This window comes from Tamandua tetradactyla, chromosome 13 (genome assembly GCF_023851605.1).
Source record: "Tamandua tetradactyla isolate mTamTet1 chromosome 13, mTamTet1.pri, whole genome shotgun sequence".
Lineage (NCBI taxonomy): Eukaryota > Metazoa > Chordata > Mammalia > Pilosa > Myrmecophagidae > Tamandua > Tamandua tetradactyla.
Window position 1 is genome coordinate 71838442 of NC_135339.1, and position 23905 is coordinate 71862346.

A 23905-nucleotide genomic window follows, 5' to 3' on the forward strand; every position below is an offset into this window, starting at 1 on the left:
TTGATTTTTTTTGCCTCTTAACTCTTCCTTTATTTCAACTCTCTTTGTTCTAATGTACCCATCCCCTTGGGTATCTCATTCTTTGTGTCATAATAATTTGAAAATGCTCAGGCTTCACCTTTCATTTAAATGCATTGTTTTCTTTAATTATAATAGTAATACATGCCTATGCTAAAACATTTATTTTCACACAAGTCACATAGGAAATAAGGTGAAAAGAAGAGACTTCTCTCGTCAGCTTCACCTGACCTCCAGAGCCCTTCTTTACTTCCTAGAGATAATCTCTGGCTAAATTGGGTTTTAAGCCCCCAGGAATTTTGGCACCTATGTAAGTATGCGTATGTGATATTATGTATTTTTTTTAAATAAAGGTAAAATGTAATCAAATAATACATACTGCTCTACAACTTACTTTTCTTTAATTAACAATATAGCCTAAACACCTTTCTATATCAGTATATATAGATATATCTCCTTCTTAATAGATATTCCTTAATTTATTTAACCAAAGCTTATTGGGATTCTCTTGAGTTTAGGGCTACTGCAGTACATCAATTTAGGATGTACTAAATTGAACATCCTTGTGCTTGTATCTTTGAGCACTTATGAATATGTCTATAGGATTAATTCCCTAAGAAAGACTGAGCCAAAGGGCATATACATTTCACATTCTCTATGGACGTTAGGTATTCTCTATGAACTTTGGTAAAAGACAAAGCTGGGATTGAATCTGTTTCTGCCACTTAGTAACTGTCCTACTTCAGACAAGCTATTTCATTAATTCTCAACTTCAATTTCCTTGGCCATGAAATAGATATAGTCAAAATTCAGTCTATCTCAGAGCTGTTCATGGATTAAATATGCTTAGCTCATAATGATTCACTATTAGTTCACACACATCCATTCTTTTCTCTCCCCCTTGTTTTCCCTCTTCCACTCTTTCCTGGGTATCATTGTAAATATTTCATTTAATTTCATGTCAACAAACATTTATCTAATATATGTAAGGTTTGAACAAGTGCTCAGAGGATTCTAAAAATTTAAAAAAAAAAGGCACAGTCCTATTTCGGAGCCAACAACATTGTACAGTAGAAAAACATCTTCCAGCTCCTAGTATATGGTAGGCCCATACTTCATCCTGTTAGAATGAATGAATAAAGGAAGGAAAGAGGGTGTTGAATGAGTAAGTCCATGCAGTCTGGAAAAGAGCTTGGTGGAGGTCCTAGCAACATAGAGTAGAGCATGGAGTCAGGAGTGATAGAGATGAAGTTTAGCAAAACATTTCCTCTAAACTTCATTTAAAAGCAAAAGAAAGGAATTTGTTTCCCCTAGATGCATCTGGGTCAAAGGCCAAAGTATTTGGTTTGAAAAATATTTAAAGTATTGTGCTTTATCTTGAAATGTCATATAAAATTTGCATTCTACTCATGATGTATTGTTTGCTTCCAAATAAATGGCACCCTTCACCCCAATCTTAGGGTGAAATGGATACACCAGTGAGATGCACACACTTATTAGATGGTTCAGGTTTCTCCCAACAGATTTTCAGGGGTATGTACACTCCAGTCTGAGAAGTATGAGATTAAGATAGATGCTGAATCCGCCCTTCATACTTCACTAACCATCTCCTATGTGTCTGGACTCATTTCACAACCTCTGCAACCTCAACAGAACTCCCCAACCCCTGTTCTTTTCTCAATCCTGATTTTGTTTTCTGAATTGATCCCAATTTTATGTTGAAACTCCAACTATTCAACTGTTAAACTTCTCCAAAGACTATTGACGTCATTAAAGTCTCATGGGCCATCCTTCATTTATCCTCATTGTGTTGGCTTCTCGGACCATCTTATTCCTGTCATCTGTGACATTAAAATTTAAGAGGAATATAACTTGTTTCATTTAAATCATGAAAAGCACCCAAACTAATGCCCTAGTCAATTAATGTTGCTCCAATTCTGAGCATTTAGTTAAGTGCTTGCCTTTGTGTTTGAAGGACACTGTAAATGGAATATATTTTTTGAATTGTTTCTCCGGAGCTCAGGATGACTCTTGGATGTGTCCCCCTTTTCTCCATCCCATTGTCTGAGCTCTGGGTTGAGCCATTATTTCTTGCTTAGATTACTGCTCTGGCCTCTTGCATGAGACTTTTTATCTTTCTGCTCTACCCTCCACACAGCTATTAGAGTGATATTTTTTTTAACACAGAGGTCAGGCTATTTCACTGCCCTGCTTAAAACTTTGATGGCAATACTCTTTTTTTTTATATATATATGCTGTATGAAGGGGGTCTCATTTCATTATTTTTCCATGTGAGTATCCCCTTATTGCAGCACCATTTGTTGAATTTCTGTTTGTTTGGAGTTTTTTTGGGATTTTTTTCATTTGTTTATTTGCTTGTCTTTTGTTTGGGAAGTGCGTGGGCAGGGAATTAAACCCGGATCTCCTGCATGGCAGGCAAGAATTCTACCACTAAATTACCATTGCACCCCCCCCCATGATAGCATACTCTTTAACTACATGCAACAACATTACGTTTCAAGGTAATAGCTGAAATAACTGACAATACTCAGAATAGCCACACCTCAGATATGACTTGAGAGCCAAGAGAAGAAGTGGGATGGCAGGGGTTCTAGATTTTTCCCTTGTTTTGAGGGCTTAGACAGATGTGTGTCTTTATAGAGATTAAACCACATGGTCCTTTTAAGATTTTTTTTATCCAAGGGAAAATGTTAAACTGTATCTATTTTCCTTAAGAAAGTTTTCTTCAAGTGAGAGGGCTCCTGAAATTTAGAAAAAGGTAAACAAGTATATAAACATGTTTCTGAATTCAGCTATTTTCATTTTACTGGGTTTTTAATTAAACGATTACTATTTGCACATGTAAAAACATTAAAATATATAAGTATTTAAAGTAAAAACTGAAAGTGTCCCTTATCAGCTAAATCCTACTCTTCAAGAAAAACCACTGTTAACATTAACAGTTTTGTGCATGGCTTTGCAAATGTTTTCCTAAATACATATACCATACTAATATCTATATCTATATTCACACACAAATTATATATATATACACATACGTAGAAAAAAAATAATTACTCTTTGCATAATGTTCTAAAACTATTATTTCATTAACAATATATCATGGGCATCAATCCAGGTTAGTATTCAAGATTAACAGCATATTTATTAAGGCTGCACAGTGTTCCATTTAATGGGTGTATTATAATTGTTCTTACTATTGGCCTATTGATCAATTAGTTTGTTGTTTCTTTTGTTTGCTGTTAGAAACCACATGGCAGTGAACAACCTTGTAAATGCTCAGCAAATATTTCTATTGGATAGATAGCTTCAAGTAGATGTACTTGGTCAAAGGAGCCACAAGTTTTAATTTGGGGTAGTTATGGCTCCATATTTAAGAGGATATTTTTTTTAATGTTCTTGTGGTAACATATATAACACAAAATTTCTCATTTTAAACACTTTCATGTGTACAATTCAGTGTTACTAATTATATCCACAGTGTTTGTGTTACCATCGCAACCATCCATTTACAAAACACCTTCATCGACCCAACAAAAAACTCTACCCATTAAACAATAATTCCCCATTCTGCTTCCCATAGCCCTTAGTATCCTCTAGTCTACTTTCTGTTTCTGTGAATTTGCTTATTCTAGATATTTTATATATAAAATATATATTTTTATATATCTAGAATCATATAATATTTGTCCTTTTGTTTGATGGGCATTTGGGTAATTCCCACCTTTTGGCTATTGTGAATAATGCTGCTATGGTATGCAAGCATCTGCTTGAGACCCTGCTGTCAATTCTTTTGGATATATGTCTAGAGATTGGATTGCTGGATCAGATGGTCATTCTGTGTTTTGCATTTTGAGGAACTGCCAAATTGTTTTCCATAGGGGCTGCATCATTTTAGAATTCCACCAACAATACACAGGAAAGAGGAGACATTCTGAAGTTTCCATTCACAGGAAACTTTCTATGGGGTTCCAACTAACTGATATCCATAGTATTGGACTGTCTCATTTCTAAACCCAGGATCCCTTTCACTCCAGTAATGCTGACATGTTCTCTGTATTGCTTCAATCCCTCTTCCCAGTGCACATTTTAGCCTCTAACTAAACTAGCCTTACATCAGAAGCAAATAATTTCTTCATAGAAAAATTAAGAAGAATTTCATGCTTCAAAATAAAGATTAAACTCTACCTCTGCTGTGGATTTTTTTCCTAACTAGTTAGAATCCACAAACCTAAAAATTCTTTAAGTCCACCTTTAAATTTCCTTCTTCTTTTCTCACTTTATAAGTAAAAGAATAACTGGATTTATTGGGAAGGGAAATGCAGGGAAAATTTATAGGAAGTAACTATTTATTTAGTACTGGAGAAAATTTCAGAATAAACCATTGTAGCAAGAGTCTGAAATCATACCATAAACTCCACAGGCCTCAATAAATATTGATTTTATTATGCTCTGAGAAAAAGAAATATTCTTAATAGCCTTTTTATTAAGCAGTCTCTATGTGCAGGCATTTTACATAAATTATTTCTAATCCTCCCAACCAATTTGGAGGGCAGATTACAAGAAGCCGTGTATGCCCAGGAAAAACACGTTCTTAAATCTAATCCACTCTCAAGGGTGTGAACCCGTTGTTGGACCTTTTGATGAGGTTACTTCAGTTAAGGTATGGGCCCAGCCCAGTTAGGATGGGTCTTAATCCTATTACAAGAGTCCCTTAAAAGCAGAATGAAATTCGGGCAGAGAGAGAGAAAGCCACAGAAGGAGTAGCCAGAAGCTGAAGTCAATGGAACCCAGATGAGAAGAGAGAGGTCAGGAAAGGCTGTCATGTGCACTGCCATGTGCCAAGCTAAGTGCCAAGATTCACCAGAAGCCAGCCCCAGAATGCCACATTCTTCTGGAAGAAAGCATGGCCTGAATGATGGCTTGATTTCAATTTTCTTTTAGCCTCAAACTGTAAGAAAATAAATTCTCATTGCTTAACCTGACCCGTTCATGGTATTTGCTTCAGCTGCCTAGGAAACTAAAACAGAAAAAAACTGAGCCTCATAGAACTGAAGCAATTCACTCAAGATTTCACAGCTAGTTAAGTATCCAAGATGGGATTCAGATTAAATTTTGCCTGATCATTTTACCACTGTACTATATTATCTCTCCTGCCATTGATGTTGGCAGCTCAGAACTTTAGAGGAGAGAACCAAGACCAATGAACGGAGGTTTTGAGATGCAGAACTTAACTCAGTATAAGGAAGGTAAAGTGATAATGAGCCCCTTCCATGGGAGGTTGGGTGATTGATTATCAAGAACACTATAGATAAAACTTCTGCAGTGGATCAGAGGCTAGATCAAATGCCCTCCAAGTCCCTTCCAAATTTAAAAATGTGTAATTTAATTCCCACACCCGTTTTTGAGATCCAGAAGCTGAAGTTCAGAATCATTAAGTAACTCGCTTAAGTCCACAGAGATAACTAGCACAGAACCCAAACATTGTGATGATTCTTCTGACAGCCTTTCCATTAAAACATACTGACATCTCAGTGTATAGATTTCTAGCATTTTATCTATATCTATAACATAATTTTTAAAACCCTTTGCTCATTTGTTTGTGAATTTGGATAACCTAGGTTATACCGCAACATCCGACAACACATGCATGATTAGCGGGAGAGTGATGTTATACCCTTGTTTTCCCCTCTGTCTCTTCTGAGAGTAATGGTGCAAGGGGAACCTGGTCCAGGGTCCTTTGGAGTCACCCTTCAACCTCCTTTTTAAAAATGTTGCATTGGATTTCTAATCCAGTAATGAAGGTATTAATACTGTATATAAAGAAATGAATGGCATGAGAGAAGTGATACAAGAGCCCAGCTCCACCAGAGGAGCAGCCTGTAAAAACTCTGGCAATGTTCGTAACAGCAGTCAGCATTGGATTAATTCTATTATCCTATTTTGTGGAAAAGAAAAAATAAGAAGAATTTTACATATCTTCAAGAAATCACAATCTGGGCTAAAGCGTATGGTATCATAACCAGACTTCAAGGAGACTGGTTCAGAATATCCACACTGCATTTGAAGAGTCCCTGAATGTTTGAGAATGTCCCACCCTCACTTCATTCCCAAGGTCAGTCCCACATGCAAGTCCCTGATTGGTCTCTTAATTACCTCCCTGGTAAAGAAGTGAAATCACCTACTAGGAAAAGAAAGCACCTTTCCCAGAGAGATTGCCAAATCCATTGTAACAAAGTATAAACCCTTCAAGGGAATTTGAACACCAAGGACTTTGCTCATGCATCTGGGCAAGTTCCTTAGATTAAATCCATAATTTTTGCACTTAACTTCATGTGAAAACCGAGTAAGTAGATTTCTGTAAAGACTGCTAGAAAAGCACACCGTTTAGTTAACAATTAACATCCAAGTGATTTGGTTTCCCGAAAGCCTATTTATTTTGATTACCTGGTTCAGGTAGTTTTTAAAATGTAGCTCTAAACATTCAAATTGAGGTTTAGAAGGGTCAAAAGTGCAGCTAAAAGTAAAAAAACAAGGTGGTGTTTCACCAATTGGCTAAGAAGTGTTGGGCAGTGGTAAGAGAAGGGTTGATAGTCCAGATTATGGAGCCATTTTATTCATGGATTCAAAATCCCGACCTCTGCCGTTTACCAGCTCTTTGATTTTAGGAAAATTACTTAACTTCTTAGTGCATCAGTTCCCTCATTTGTAAACAGCAATGATAGGGTAATACCTCCTGAGGTTGTTGCGGAGATTAAATGAGATAATCTAAATTACAAAACATTTAGAATAGTACCTGGCACATAGTTAAGTGCTTAACAAATGTTAGTAATACTATTTTATGTTTTAATGATAATAATGGTGATTTCTCCCTTCCCCCCAGTTTGAATGAAAGCTATCTGCCATGGAGAATCTATGTAGATTATATCCAGATTTTGTGGTTATGTTTAGTTTTCACAAATAGCAACCACTATTAAAACTGAAAAAATTAACTAGAGTGGTTTTTGCATTTGATCTTCATTTATATTGCACATAAACTGCAAGTGATTAGATTCCATTTTTATCATTCCTGTTAAACTATAGCATGCTCATTATCTCTCCCTGGGTGTGGTTCACACTCAGAATACTGTTGATTTTGTTCAGCATCCTATCTGTTGTTACTTAATTTCAGCAATCACTACGAATGAGGCTGGGAGAAACTTGTTTTGTTCAGAGGCTTTTGTTCATAACAGATTGAGTAGACATGAATTCACGTATTTCTTAGAATCTTACAGTTATGGGTCTTTAAAAAAAAATGGGGGTGGGGTAGGAGAGGAAGTCAACAAATGACTAGGGTTTAACCCAAACGATTAAAACGACAGGATGTTCTGTTTTTTTTCCCCCTGGGGGCCACAGAAGGAAATGAGAACTAAATTTAATGTTATGAGTTCTCATGTTCATAAATTGATGTCTTAGGTTTATGTGCCCTAGTAATTATGCCCTGCTTTGGAAAGGCTTACCCTGAAAGTTTATTCTGGAGATAGAAATCCAGTAATAGGAGGGTTGAGTAGAAACTTTGAAATAAAAGTGTTGAGAGCTTTCTAGCAAGGTATTTATCTTGTGTGTAAACACAGGGTAACTTTGTGAAGTGGGATTTGTGTGTTATGCCCCAGCTATCCTTTTTCTTCCTACTTAAATGATAGGATTGATGTCAGGCCACAGAATCCTTTCACTCACTCTCTTCTCTATGTCGAAGTTTTCTGTTCAGGCTCTGCTATCAGACTTTCACTCTCTAGTGAATACTTAAGCTGATGTGGTACTGCTCCCAGGAAGGATCTGTGTTTTCTTTATTTTTTTAAAAAATATTTTTATTGAGAAATATCCACACACATACAGTCCGATGATATTGTACAATCAATGGCTCACAATATTATCTCATAGTTGTGTATTCTTGGGAAGGATTTGTTTTGAAAGCTTTTTCTCTAATTGTAGATTATAAAACTTGTCAGTTTCATAGATTATATTGCAAGCAATGAGACCACTCTAATTCAAGCAAAACAGAAATTTACTGGAAGAATAAGGCTCATAGCTCAAAACTGAAGGAAAAACAGAAGAATTAGGTCTTGAAAAGGACAGGAGTCTTTCTAAGAGATCTTTGCAGCATCACCTAATGGCATTCTTTGCAGGGACTTCCCTCAAGATCAGTTCTGATCTTCTTAAGTTTTTCTGTCACTTCACTCAAGATTCAAATGCTAGGAGAGAACATCTGACCCAAGATGGGCCAGCCACTCCCTTGGTCAGGGAGGGTAGAGCACCGAGACTGCAGCAAAGGGATGAAAAGAGGTTCCACAATGGAAAAGTGGGGCACTGTTATTAGAAAGGGGGATGGATTCTGGGCAAACAAAAGCATATATTTACCAAGTCACCAAGTAAAGGATTTTCAAAAGTATATGTAGGACATTTTAGGGATGTGCTAAACCTTTTAGGACTGTTCTGCTGCCTTTGAAAGCCCAGTGCTTAGATAGCCTTCTTTCCTCTTATTAAGGACCCTTCTAAGAGGTCTCTTACTGTTTCCAGTGGCAGTATATTGATCAAATGAGAGAAGATGCATCCCAGGATTCTTTCACTGTTTTTTTCTTGAAAGTAAAGCAACACTTAAGAGCTCACAGGTTTTGATTTCTTAAAGCCATATGTTGTAATCTTTTAGGATGGCACTGAAGTGTGGTTCTTAAGGTAATATTTGAATGAACACTGATTTATCCAAACCACTGACTCTCAAATCATAATCCCCTGTGCCCATCTGTAGCGCTGTTTAAATATGCAGCTTTCCTGAATGCGAGTCTAGACTTACAGTGGCAATATCACTGTGGGAAATGGGAAATGGGAAATGGGGGCTGATTTTAAATTTTTAATAAACTCCCTAGGTGGTTTTGGTATACACTTAATTTTGAGAACCACTGAACCAGACTCAACAAATCCTATTATTTATTGAGCATCTACCCTCTGCCAGCTAGTGTTCTAGGCTCTAGAACAATAGATTCTAGCAATAAAATAACGAACAAGATAAACAAGGTTCTTGCTATTTTTGAAAATTCTTTTGGATAAATGAACAAGGGGCTAATTTCAAGTGTAATGTTACCAAACAGAAATTTTCACTTGACCTGTCACACTACTTCTTAAGTCTTCCACATCTCAGAGTATGGTGCCTTCATTCATCCGGACGTTCAGGTCAAGAACAGTGGATCATTCTGGATTAATTCCTCTCTTTCTCTCCTTTCCCTCACCCCACCTATACTCTGTCACCAAATCATGTCACCTCTACCTCCAAAATAAACCCTTATCACTTCTCCCTATTTCTGTAGCCACCCCTAAACAAGACCCATTTATTCTTGTGTGGATGATTTTAACAGCTTCCTAACTGGCCTACCTGTCTCTGCTCGAGTTTCTCTAGAGCTCATTTTCAATATCACAGCCAGAGTGAACTTTCAAATATGTAAACGAGACCATATCCCTCATCTGTTTAAACTTTCCAAAAATCAAACTCCTCACCCTGCTCTATCAGACCTACAAGATTTAGCCCTAGTCCAGCTCTTCCAGTCTCATCTCTTCCGCTTGCTGACCATGCTCTAACCACCATGCCCCTTTCTCAGTTCCTTAGACATACCAACATTGTTCCTGCTTCATGATCTTTGAATTTGCTTTTCTCTGCAGCTGTCAATTTCACATCATTGTGGGTCTCAGCTTAAATGTCACCTCCTCAAAAAGGCCCTCTTTATCCATCCTAACTAAAGTAGGACCCTCCCCAACCCCAGTAATTGTCAATGGCTTGTTTTATTTTCTTCATAGCCCCTTGCATCTGAAATAATCATACTTAGCAATTTATTTTCTTTATAATATCAGTGCTTTCTCAAAACAATAAAAGCTTCATAAATGCGGAGATTCTTGTCTGTTTTATTCACTTCATTATCCCTGGCACCCAAAACGATGGTTGGGTTCAAGAGGTCAATCAGTATTTGTTACCTCAATGAATGAAAATAAGAGAGTAAATGAATGGAAAGTAACTGGAGGTTAAGCTACTTAGGCTACCAGTAAGTGAAGGCTGAGTGTTCTAGGGCTGTGGGTTGGAGACCCATATAAATTCTACCTTTGCCCTAAACAAACTCTTCATTCCAGCAAAAAAAGCTCAATTGCTATTCTATCAACAAAACTCATGATTTCCTACTTCTATTCAGTGAAGAGACCTGAGTTGAGCAGTCATGATAAGCACGGCCCTGAGCAAGATTCTGGTTGACCTGTCTCAAAAAGCTCACATATAGATAGATTCTTATCCCTGCCACCTCCACCCCCAAAGGTCCTTCTCTTCCTTTTTTCCCTAATCACAATCCAGCTCTTCTTACTCAGGGACATAGTCCCTGTTTTCTCCAGCAGGAATTGGTGTGTCTTGTCCCTAAATTCTTAATGGACACCTTGTACATACTATCTACCCTGATTTTGGTATACTTACCAAATGTGTACCTTGGACAAGTTATTTAACCTCTCTGAGCCATAGTTTTCTCAACTGAAAAACAGGATTAATGACAATGATACTGATATACAGGATTGATATGATTAAATATAACATATTAAACAACAAGCAGAGTGTTTGGCACGTAATATCTCATTAAATCTAGGTATAACAATTATTGCTCATTATTAATTAAACTACAATAATTATGTCAATAATTATTAAAATAAAAAATTATATTATTGATAATAAGCTAGTTATTTGTTGAATGTTTACCATAGGCCAGAAGCTTTACATTTATGTTTCCATATGTGGTATTTTGCAATCTGGTTATTTATTTGTGTTTCATTTCCCACCTAGATATTTAAGGTTTGGGCTGCGTCTTACAGTTTTGTTGTAATCCTTCCAGTACCAGACTAGGGTATCGTTTATAGCAAGTTCTCAAAAACTACTTGTAGAACATGATACTGATGAGCTGTAGCTTTGAGATTTAGCAACTTGCATTCTGTCAGCAATAAGCTGATTGAAACATTGGATCAATCTGGCCCACGATTTTTCTGTTAAAGCCTGGGTTTGACTATGTCCCAGTGCTGTTTCTCACAGCTGCAGAAACCTTTTATATCCCATTATCAGCTGCTTAAATATTATGCTAGTGAAAGCTCTGCCTTTCATTCATGCAATAAAGAGGTTTACGTACCTACTGTGTGCCACACTCTGTTATAGGCCACTAGAAAAGGGTTCTAAAACAGAGAAAAATGGTGACATTCATTTATCAGTATTTCTGGCATGTTTATAAACTCCACTTTTGCAACTGCATATTCCTCCCAAGAGGCTGGCTCATATGTTGGGATCTAAACACTTAGAGAACATATAGACATACAACATAACGAATAGTTAGTCTCCAGAGTTCAGAAGGCATGGATTTGAATCCCTGCTCTTCTAATCCTTTTCTCTGAGACTCTGAGCAAGTTACTTATTGCTTCTAAGCCTCATTTTGGACAAGTTATTCATCCCTTCTAAGTTTCTGTTTCTTTATCTGTAAAATGAAAATAATAATAATTGTAGCTATAGAAAATAATGCATGTAAGGCGTTCAGATTTGGCATACTACGAGAAGTCTACTAGTGAACCATTGAACTACTAGTTCTCTCTCTTTTTTTTTTAAACCAACCATACTAAGAACACTAGACAAGAAGAATGTACCTGGAACCTCATTTTTTAACAAAGGGGAAAAGAACAAGCATATACTTAAGTTCTATTATGTGCCAGGCAATAGAGTAGAAGCTCTCCATATGTTATGTTGTTAAAATCCTCACAACTGTCCAAGAGGGGTTGTCTTACAGATGAGGTTACTACGACTCAGAGAGTTTAAGTATCTTTCCCAGGTTTATGCAGTAGAAGAGGTGGAACTATGGTTTGTCCTTATCTGAATCCCTCTCACATTAAGGAAGAGGAGGCTCTTTCATTTCACTCATCATCATGTCTCTGAGATTCTACATACTTCGTTGATTCCATAGGATTGCAGGGCTCAAACTTTGGTGTATATGAGAATCGCTTGGGATGTTTTAAAAATCCTTCAACCCAGGGCGCCATCTTAAAATATTTTAATTTGGTAAAGTTGGTATAGGCCCAGGAATTTTAGCAGATGTCCCAGGTGATTATGTTGCAGGTGGTTCCTGATCACACTCTAGAAATACTGCCACAAAGATGAAAACACCTGGTTTCAGAATCATGTAATCCAGACATATATATTAAAGACTAGCAGCTGAAATCTTAAAGCACATCAGCATATGATGAAAAGATGTATATGCAACTGACATATTTTAGGTTTCAAATAGCAATTGCAACTTCACATTCATTTTACAGCCTCTTTACACAGAAAATGACAACTCTGAAATTGAATTTGTTTTTATATCCTACCTATGAGTGGGCCTCTCATTAAGAACATCTTATTTGTAGTAGTTTTTAAGTAGCCACGATGCTTTTAAAAAAAAAAAAAAAAAGAGGACCTTGAGGGTGATAGTTCATTAGTGCTAAAAAAAATTATCAGACCTGATTACTTAAACAGTTGTGTAAGGATCTTTCAGGTATTTAGCTGAGGTAATTCCTTCAAAATAAACCATATAGGTCACATACTGCTAATAAAATATGTTGATGGATCCTTGAGTATTGCCCTGATTATGTCTCCTTGGGGAATGGAGAGCTCATTAGCATGAGTTCCATGTCAGTCCTCCCTGCTCTGTTCCCCAAGTACTTTCCATTTTCAGACTGGCTTGGCATAAAAGGGCAATCAGAATGTATGTAACATGGCCAAGTTTCAAATGAATGGTTCATCTAACCCCACTGATTAAATGCAAGGCATTACATAGTATGAGAGGTTGTTGTGCTTCATTAAGTTTATTTTACTTAGTAAGCAAAATAAAGTCTGAGAGCTTTGAAATCATAAATGTTGGGGGGCAGCATGGAGGTAGGATTCTCTATATAATTGCTGGGCTCTTCATATTCAACTGCAGATGCATATTTCCCGTGACAGGAGGAAATCTTCAAAGCTGAGAAGTTATTAAATTGGGAGCAGCAGGGTGTGTGTTTGTGCTCCCTTGCACTTAGGGAGAGAGATAAAGACCTGTTCGCTTTCTGAAACAATAAGTAGAAAAACAGGTTGTTTAGGGTAAAGTCCCTTGAGCTAGTTAATTGATTTTAAAAACATCTGCCCTCTAATAATACCTTATATTTACATTGTACTTTGAAAAGTTCAAAGCATTTTAATATTTATCTCATTTGAACTTCACAACAATTACTTGAAGTTGGAATTGCAGGTATTACAAGCCACCACCACCAATTAAAAAATGGCTAAACTGAACTGCAGGTACGTCAACATGTTTGAGGTCACATAACCAGTTGGTGTCACAACTAGAACTAGAACAGAAGTTTGAAACTTAAGCCTGAGTTTTCTTGGCAGAAATTATCTCTGCTACAGCTTGATTTATCCAGGGTTTATGTGGAGATTTGTGGCTACAAATTAATTGGAGAATACAAATCAGGCATGCCTAAAGAGCTCTACAGAAAAGAGATTGTTTCTCTTAGATCATGACTGTGTTAGAAAAGGGAGGTGGAGAATGGAGTCAGTTGTTTTGGACAATGCAAATTAAAAACAAACAAAAACACTTTGTAATCAGTTTCTGGATATTTTAGGGACTATTCATTCATTAATCCATGTATTCATTTTTTTAAAGTATCTATTAAGTGCCTTTATATAAGAGACTATGTTCAGCACTTTGAAGAAATACAAAGAAATGCATTTAATATTTTGGGGGGGTTAATTATACAGATAATCACAATTTTATTCATTGTTAGTTACCACCTGGTAGTTGAAATGAAAAGCTTTCAGTGCAGAGAAGCAAGATAAAAACAGATGAAGGAAACTGGGCAAATAATTTCCTTTGGTTCTTTCTCCGTAGGAAGCAATAAGAAAAAATTAAGGTGATAAATTGTCCTGCCAGGTACACAAAACAGCAAATTTGCTATGTGAACTAATATAGCATAAATTTCACCCTTGAAATGAGTAAATTCATCTAATGGCATTGAAACTAGAGAGACTGGGTTTAGATTAATGCCAGGGTCGTCATCAGGAATGCTGGATGAGGATTTAAGGAAAAAATGTTCATATCTAGCCCAAAGCTTTCAATGTCCAGAACGCATCTCTGAAGGCCACAATTAAGTCTCTACAGTACTTTCCCCTGACTGGCCTCAAAATAAACTTTTCCTTTTGGCAGGCATGCTTGAGGATATAGACAAAAGGGAAGAGAGCTACCAATGAATGCAAGAAAGCAACCAACAGAGTTGAAGACACTGCCACTCGGATGAAAGATAAACAAGTATGTGCTAATGAGCGTCCTGAGTTTCCCCAGAGGTCACTTTTTTTTTTCTTTAAACATTCCCCTGGACAAATCTCTTCATTTTCTAGCACAAATGCCTCCAAAACCTAAAGGTAAAACCTGTGTTAATATTTACATGCATTATAAATTGATGCATTTCTTTAACTTGTACTACACATATACAAATAGTGTCATTAGGTGAAATTACCTTTTTTTTATTCTTGTGACAGATCCTGCTCAGCCCCTGAAGTGGATATGTGAAATAGTGTGTATGTTCATTTGTGTATTGCTTATTTGTGTTGTGTGGGTGTTTGAAAGGCACAGACTCAGAGTTAACCCCAGCTTTGTCCCTTACTCTGTCCCCATTTTGCTTCTCTGAGTTTCCATTTTTTTGACTTGTAAAATTAGAGTTGAACTAGGTGAGTTGTAAATTTTTTTCCAACTTTACCATCCTATGATCTCTACTTTTTAAATGTTTCAGTTTTATTATTTAACACGTTATAATACTCTAGTAAATGAGTAACCTTATAATATATAATAACTTCTGCCTTAGAAAAATTGGTTATAATAGGGTACAAAATCATAATTCAGCTTAAGTTTATCCACTTTTTGAAATAATTCTTTGCTTTGAAAAAAATAATTTTGGAATAATATTAAATAACAAGCTCTGGTTATTAATTTAAAATAAAACTTCACATTTAATCCAAGTTTTCAGAAAAGCAATTTAGAGTGAGACTACCTCCATCAAAGAACAAAAGTATAAACATACAAATGTCATAAAATCACAGTATTTTGAAATGCCAAAGGACCCTGGAGAATTTCAAATCAACTTCCTCATTTTACAAAATAGGGAACTATGGACCAAAGAAACTAAGTTACTACATTAAGCTAAGTTAATCACATAGGTAACTAACAAAGTCTGTGGGGAAAAAGTCAAAGTATTTTCCATATTTCCATTCTCTGTTCACATATGAGATCATGCCTCTTCATTTACCCATTAAGAAAAAAAACATGGTTGTTCAGATTTAAATAAAGGTATATTATTAAAAATTAAAATTTAAAGTACATAATGCAGATTCTCAAGTTCCTTATATATGGATACATCATACTAAATAGTAATTACACAGGGATTTAAAGTAAGTTAATCCATTTATGAACTTCATTTTCTTGACTTTTGAACAGTCACTGAAATAGCACAATACTCGGTTATCATTTTCTGAAACTATTTTTGATATTACATTTTTTGGGTTTTTTTCTATAAATAATATTGTGATTTTTAAGTAACACAAAAGAATACATTCAAATCTGTTAATGATATATTTTCTAATATTGCCACTCACTGAGACTCCAGGTATGCTTAGAAGTGTATGACTTGAATTCATTTCTCCCTGTGACTTACATGGATAATCATTTTATTCATTTTGGTGTTAAATAGCCACGTTTTATGGTTCAGTGCAGTGATTGGAAATTAAATATTTGCACAAAATACTAATCAGTTTCAAGGCACACTCCTTTAGTTTTGCAATGGACCCCAATATTTGAAGTTAGCAGGGTTCCCTTAAACTGTTTCTAGGATTTCACTGACTCACGCTAAATCGGTCCCTCTATAACCTTGACTTCCCACAGCTGTATTGCTGTACTCAGTCCAAAAAACTCTGTTTCCATCCTCCCTGCCTCGTATGAAGCAACAGTGGGAAGGAAAAACAAAACCCATTCCTTTAAGAAAGATTCCGCCTCCTCTCTTAAAAACAAGCGCCTAATGGCAATTGTAGAGTCCCTGCTAAGTCACACACTTTACTACTCAGCATTGGGAGAAGCTGCCGCCGCTGCCGCTGCCGCTGGTCTGAGGCTGCAGCTGAGTTTCTGTACAGCACTGCAGAATCCACACCTAGGGAACGGAAGACATACACATCCATACACACACACTCACACGTCTACCACCCTGGACACAAGAAAGCTTGGATCCTCAGAGGGTAAGCAGATCTTTTATCCATTTTGTCCAGACACTGTGGGAAAGGGAGTGATCATGGAAAAGATTGTTCATCAGACCTGCTTAAAATGGATTATGTTTGTCTTTCTTTAGGGGTGTTTAGATTTGTGACTGGCAAATACCCTGTATTGTGGAGACTATTATCTGATTTGTGCCCTTAGCTTACTCTTTTTGCTATTTGTGAAAAGACTAACGTTGATGCATACAAAGCTTTTTTTTTCTTTTTTAATGCAAGAAAACATCTAGCCACTCCCAATATCTCTCTCAAATACTGCAGCTATCTCAAAACTGCCAAATGAAATGACAGGCTGAGCATTTTCTAAATATTTTTTTCTTCCCAAAGCCAGGAACCTTTCCCCAACATTTTAAAGGGGTATTTAAAAATCATAAGGCATGGCTTGGTTTTGAGCAGATGGGAGATGGTGGCAGACTAAAATTCCTATAGCCTTAGTCCAGTGGAAAGAGAAAATGAGGATAAATGAATCACAGTTTGTGCCAAGACTAGATTCATTTTCCACACTTCATATGTGGGGAGAGGAAACTATATTTTAATTAGCACATTTTGAGGGAAGAGGGAGGGGATGAAGATGAGGGGGATGGCGTGAGGTATTTGAGGGGGAAGAGAAGAGTCTGCAGAGGAAGGAAATGAAGTGGACCATCGCCAGTGCCTTGGAAACGAAGAGACATAAGGGTGGGGTATGAAGTTTGTTGTGTGTTTTCGGGTGGGGTTGACTCAAGGGAAAATGAATAATCAGGATGGCGCTCAGAGAGGGAATGCATGAGGGTGGGCGTGGGAGATATCTATTCGTGCCCGTGGAGGACGTTTGTGGAAGGGAGGCGCAAGTCGTCGGTGACAGAGGTTTATTTCGAGAATACGTGTGGTGAGAAACGGGTCTGAGTGGGGGTGGGGGTCGAGTGGGCAGCCCAGTGTCACCTGTGGATGGATTCATATCCCTGCAACTATGTGTTGCAAACTTTGCAGGGCCCCGGATTCATTTCGAAGGCGGCGTGGCGGTACCTGGACTTTTCACCTTCGAGAGGTCAGCCTAGGGGGTAAAACCCTAGATGGCTCCAAGGGGAGCAGGATTGAGAGAGCCCCCGCTCCGGGCCTCCGCGGAAGTGTATGGGGGAAGAGGGCGCCCCCACAGGCAAGTGCGCCGAGCAGACGAGCTAGGCCCCTCCTTTGGCGGGGTGGGGGAGTGCGGAGGTTGAACCTTAGCAGTGGCCTCCCCTGAAGACCAAGCAGCCAGTACGGGCGGGAGGCTGGCTCTGAAGGCGTCGCTTCAGCCTCGGGAGTAGGGGGCTCGCTCAGGTTGGGGAAGATATTTCCAGGGATCCCTCCTCCCCGCGCGGTCGGGTTTCGGTCTCTGTCGTTTCGCTCTCCGACCCTCTGAGCACGCCGGGGACCCGGCTACACCGCCGGGAAGAATACGATGCAGGAACGCCTGGGACCGGCCCGCGCAGGCCGTTGCAGTAGCTCGCCCAGTCGCAGCCAGCCGCCGCGGCCTCACCAGCGACGGGCTTGCGAGGAGGGGGAGGGGGCCGCCGGTGCTCGGTTCAGGGCGTTCAAGGGGCACTCCGGGCGGAGCGAGGGGCCATGAGGGGCGGTGCCCGGTGGAGGCGGGGCCATGAGTGTTTGGTGACCGCGGGAGGCGTGGTCAGGGCGCTAAGGGCTCCGACGGGCGAGGACTGGGGGCGCGCGGGGGCTGGAAGGGGCGGGGGATGTGGGGCGGAGCCAAGGCGCTTGGGGGCCTGAGGGCGGGGCCTTCGGGGGCGGGGCTAGGGGACGCTCGGGGTAGGGGGGCGCTCCGCCAGTCCCGCCGGAGCGAGCCGCCAGTCGGTAACGGTCGCCTGTGTGAGGCCCTGGAGGAAAAGAAGAGCTGGGGGGGGGCGGGGAATGGCTGTTAAGTTATATATTTAAAAATAGAACAAGAGCTAGAGGCATCAGTGACCTAGGTGTCGCCGCTTCCTGCCACACAGGGTTCGGCGCCCAGGTCCCTCCCTCTTCACTCCCTCTCCCCTTCGCGTGCCCTCCCCTCTGGAGCCTTGCGGCGCTTGAGAGGCGGTGGCGGATCCGACGGCCGCTGCAGCTCCGGCGCCCGCGGAAAAGGAGGGAGGGAAACACAAAGCCGCTGCACGCTGCGAGGTAATCCTGAGGGGAGAGGAGGTGCCGTCGTTCCGCTCCTCCCAGCGGAGACGGTAGGCGCCCGCGCGGAGGTCGGCTGCGGGGACCCCACAAGGGGTTCGCGCGGGAGTGTGGAGTGCGCGGCGGCGTGCGGGGCTGAGGGGACTTCCTATTGGCTGCTCTCGCGGCCTCAGGTGAGTCCCCTTGTGCCAGAAGGCCGGGAATGGGAATGTAGGTGGTCGCGAGGGGAACGTACCTGCGGGGGAAGGTCCCGGGGACTGCAGAACGCGGTCTCCGGGCGCCTCGGGCTGGGCCTGAACGGCTCCTTGGGTTGTTTTCTGTTTTCCCCCCAGGACAGCGGGAGTTAAAAATTTAAATCCTAGCCGGAGCTTCGATCACCTGGCTTGGTGATCCAGGGGCCTAAGCCTTCAAGGTACACACTAGGCGGATGGGAGATTCCCGCGCTTGGAGAAGGTGGAGGGAGTTTGGGTTTTTGTCCTCCCCCTCCAATTTAAAACACTTATGATACAGATTACAAGTGTTGAACCACCTTTCTCTTCCAGTCCGCCCACATGCACACACACCACACAGACTGCCACACAAATACACCACCCCTACAAACTTATATGCATTAGGTTGTACGTCCTGCCCCCTTGACAAGGAAAGTTAGCAGCAGGTCCAAGTTGCTGGTGTTTGGAGTACGTCCATCCTCGTTGGAAATACGCCATTATAGGCGAGGCAAGACCACAGAGACAGGTAGAAAAACCTGGGCCTCTATTAAAATCGCAAGAATGGCCTCAGGTGAACTTTTTTGTTGCAGAGATTTATTGCAGGTAGGTGCCCATTTAAAATGCTAGTGTAAGTAAAACCACTGATTTCCTTGGCACCTGTGCTATTGCAATTGACTTGTTAGAGTGTTATGGAGAGAAATGGAATTTAACTCGACTAAGAGGCTTTGATTGAAAATTGTATGCAAGGTTGATGAAAGAATTGATAACATTCTGGGGTTGGGACTAGCTACAAAAAAGTTTGCATGTTTATATTAAATTATGCCACAGTTTAGATTTAACAGTATGAAATGGTTGCTTTTTTTGGAATGGATTCCCTCTATAGTATGCTGAGCACATCCTAACTGGCTCTAGAAGACTCCTAGCAAGGGTGTTAAAGCGAATACAATAAGAGGACAGTTTAATTTGTCTTTTTAAAATTAAGATGCTTAACCATTAAGGTTTGTGTAATTAAGGCATGGCCCATTTATTAGGGTCAAGTTACTTTTGGAACATTTGTAGAAAGTTTTTATATCTCTAGGTCTTGATTGCTTTGTAATTGCACTGTACCTCATTTTTTGTTGCTTTAATTGAACAGATTGACTTTACAGAGGATGGATCAGGAAAAAAATGGCCACTCAGTTTTGCTACATTTAACTTTTCATGTTTCCAAAGTGTGTAGTCTGTGATAACTATTAAAATTGATCTCAAATGCTCACATGCTGATAACTTAAAAAAATTTCTTTTGGTGTATCAGTTTTGAATGTTAAGCATAGTTTGTGAGTTAAAATATAGTTAGTTTTGAAGGATTTAATATGTTGCAACTTTTCACATGTATGATCAGAAAATACTTGGCAAACATTTGACATGACACAGGTGATTATATGACATGGAAAATATTTATTTTGCATGATGGAAGGATTATATTTTCAGAATGTAAACTTAAACCACTGTCTGGAAATGAAGGAGAGAAAATTGTATTGTACACTTTGCTATTTCTGACTACTTTATTCAGTGATATTTTACTAGGATGAATGTGCGTTCTGCCCAGTGATGTTTAAAGTGTGGATTTGGTCTTTTGAGACCAAGAGAACATAGCATCAGTATAAACAGCCTTTCTCCTACACTCAATCCTCAAACCTAGGTACAGGGCGCTGTGAGGCTTCCTGTAGTAGTATCTCTCTCCTGCATGAGTGTTTTTGTCACCCCTAAGCCTACAGATGGTAATGTGGGCAGTCTTTCCTAACTCAGTGGAGTTGGTTAGTATTGGGCAGCGCTTGTGCATGTCATCAAGGTATAAACATTTTTGTTGGGGAAGAAATCATGTGAAAACATAGAAACCCAACACTTAACAGAGTTTGCTGAATGTTGGGAAATGATGGTGTTAACTCATTTAAGCTAAAGTTTTATTATATGTAAAGTGCTTAGAATAAAATCTGGTACTCAGTAATTGCTTTATGTGTTTACATCATAATCAGGATAGTATCTAAAATGACCTGTCTTAGAAGGTGGTTATATCATGCTAACCAGGTAGTGAAGAGCCAGCAAATTTGTCTTAAAGGAGTAATTTAATGAAGAATATCTTAGAAATCATAAGAAACTGATGTTAACTTTTAGTTTTGGCTAGCGTAACCTAAAGTAACAAGAATTCCAAAAGGTATAAAATGGATGAAACCTATCTTTGATATTAAAAGGCTTACCATTCTTACGTTTACTTCTTGAAAAGATAATATAGACTAGTTTCTAATTATGCCAAAAATGAGCTACTGTTGTACAAGATATGTAAACATCATATAGTGATATCTTTATGAGTTTAGATCTAAATTGAGCTTTTACCTGATGTTAAATATGGATGGCTACCATAATTTTATACTTTAAAAAAGTTGGCTTTAGTTAAAGCTTACTTAGAAGTGGTAAGACTCCCTGACCTAAGATTAACTTTGAAACCTCTTTGTTTCACATTGCCTGAAACTGGGCCTGAGAATATTGATGTCTTTGCAGCACATTAGCTAGCATTTAAGATTCCTGCCTCCTCAAGCAAGGCCAGAGTTTGAACTTAACGTTATTAAACTCATTTTTTTCCTGCAGTAGACATATATGATTTCCAGAGGATAAAAAATTCTTACAACCAGGGCATAAAACGCTTCTTGGAAGTTTAAGAGGAATAACATAATGTTCTTAAAATCATTGTCTCAAGGAGTATGTTGTATATATTAATAAAACAACTTTTTTTTTAACATTCAGAGTTTATATTAAGACAAGCAGTGGCTCAAGCAAGATCACGTATATAACGCTAAATAACATGATAGTGTTAATAGTACGCTTTTAGCCAACTCTTATATCCCTTTGAATTTATTCTTGTAATTTCTCATTCCCCCATCCTCTATCAAGGAAATGTTCACTTTATTGAATGGAAAGGGAAAGAAGGACAGTACAGTGTTCAGCCTATTTAACTAAGCTCTCACTCACTGGCTGTTGGTTGCCTTCTAGGAGAGCTGGAATTCCAACAATGTTGAAAGCAATCAGGTTGGAAAAGTGCTGAGGGTTTCATTATCATGGGGACTTAGTGAATGCCTTTAATTTATCACCATCAGCATTGTTTCTGTGAAGTTCTTCCACAATGGCTCAGCTCATCCTGTGCTAGGAGAGCATTTCCTTTTCCATACAATATGCTCATCCTGCCATCTTTTAGTTTCCTGGAATGACCAAATGCCATGGCAAAAACATAAGTTTACTCTGTGTATTTGTGGCGAATATAATTAAACTTACCTGGTGTGTCTTAAGTATATTTTGAGATCAAGGCATCTCCAATGCCTCTTAAGAATACTCTACTTCAGTTCTTCATAAGTTAGAGCTAGCAGCTGTTAATGACATTGTCACTTCTGATCCCATTTGCCTTATTAGTACATAAGAAAAAAGCTTCTGTAGGGTCATCAGCTTTTTTAATATCTAAGGAAGTGGATGGGAAAGGGTGTTGGTCAGAACTCAGAATTGTGAGTGGGCATCTAGCATATTAGAAGAGTGAAAAGCTTCATTGCCTCTGGATGAGCAGCACAGATGGGAAGTGAAAGGTGAAAGATTGGCAATGAAGTTGATGTGTTCTAATTCCTTATTCCCACTTCCAGCTTTTATTTTTAACTTTAAAATGGTATTCCTCTTACCTTGCCTTCTTTTTAAGACTGTTAGCCAGAACTGAGTTCTACCTCTCCTCCAGAAAGGTAGGATTTTAAAGGTGATTTCCTGGCTGATTGCTGAAAGTTTAGCTTTCAACTGTAGGTTGCACTAAAAGGAATTTCCTTCTGTCTCACTCCATAAATGCCTGTTTTTTAAATTTCAAAGAAAAATCTCTGAGACAGATGTGGGAGTAATTTTGCTCATCCCCTCATATTGGAGAGCCACCATATAATTAAAGCAAAACGTATATCTTCAGTGAATCAGAACTCCATATTGCTTTAAACATTATTGCTTTTTGCAAAACCATATCTACAGCGGTTTTATATTAGAATGTTTGACTCTTTTAAGTCTGTATCAAAAATTATTTTTAATTAAAAAAGTTGAAAGTAATATTTTTTCAATTGTTTTAGTGAATGTTGATAATGATAAAATCTAAACACTTTGCTATCATTAAACACCCTAATTAAATATGCAGTAAACAAGAGTCTGTTCACTAGCCAGTGAATGGCTGTCATCTCTAGGGCAGAATGTAATAGGGGAGGAACATTTTATGCCCAAATAAAAATAGTGTGTCTACTTGACATTGTAATGACTTTGAGAAGTTGATTATTTAGTAATCACTTGAGTTAGGAGGGTTTAAATTATGTTTTATGTCTTATAAACTAAACTTCCCGGGATTCTTTAAAAGTGTCTTGTTTGACTCTCTGCTTCTATTGAATGCATGTTTGGAGGGACTATTAACTATCGGTTAAGTGGTTTGAAGAGAGAATTCCTGCTTTGTATCACACCTGAATGTCCCAGAACATGATTCTTGGAACTTGTTTAATTTGGTCTCAAAGGGAAGAGTGCCATCTACTGAATGGCCAGCATCAAATTGAGTAGCTCCTAAGTTTTCCTTACAGAACTCTCTGCTGGGTACTGGAGAAACAGGCCTTACTTCATTTGCAGGATTTGACAATATCATAATACCAAGTGGAATTGTTGCTTGCTTAGTTTTAATTATGTTTCCCAGCAGGAGGCCTAAACACATGATAAATAATGAATTCATTTGTTAGAATGCATGGGAAAGGAGAAACTTAAAAAAATTGAAACTTCTAATAGAGCAGTCTAGTCTAGTGGTGGTGAAATCGTTATTAGATTGAAAATGGTAAAGAAAAGTAATGGAACATGATTAGTAATTTAGTTATTGATGGCTTTTGCAGGCAACAGTAATACTGTTAAGATCTGTTTGGATTTAAAATCAAACAAATCATTTGCCTAACTGGAGGTACAGGTTTCAAAAGAGTACTCGAACACTCTGATTTTTATTTTCTTCCCCTTTTTCTTTGTCTCCCTTTCTAAGGCAGTGATTCCAACTTGAGTGAATTCATTGTTTCAAAGTAGATTTTTTCATTGTTTTGGTGTATGCAGAATGTTTCTGTCTTCCGGAAACTACCTTTGGTGTAGCCATGGA

At 38.7% G+C, this 23905-nt stretch overlaps 1 protein-coding gene across 11 annotated transcripts in view; it reads left to right on the top strand.

Annotated features, from left to right (window-relative positions):
• Positions 1-16146: 16146 nt before the first annotated feature.
• ADD3 (adducin 3) overlaps positions 16147-23905 on the top strand; it is a 169865-nt gene continuing 162106 nt past the window's right edge. For 2 of the 11 annotated variants that reach the window (XM_077125985.1, XM_077125978.1), the window contains exon 1: positions 16147-16369. The gene's annotated coding sequence lies outside the window, so the exon portion shown is untranslated. Of the gene's footprint in view, positions 16370-17053; positions 17078-17190; positions 17268-17401; positions 17427-17576; positions 17699-18175; positions 18533-18605; positions 18706-18923; positions 18945-23905 lie in introns of those variants that run through there. The other 9 variants (XM_077125981.1, XM_077125979.1, XM_077125991.1 and 6 more) reach the window with 8 other exon arrangements.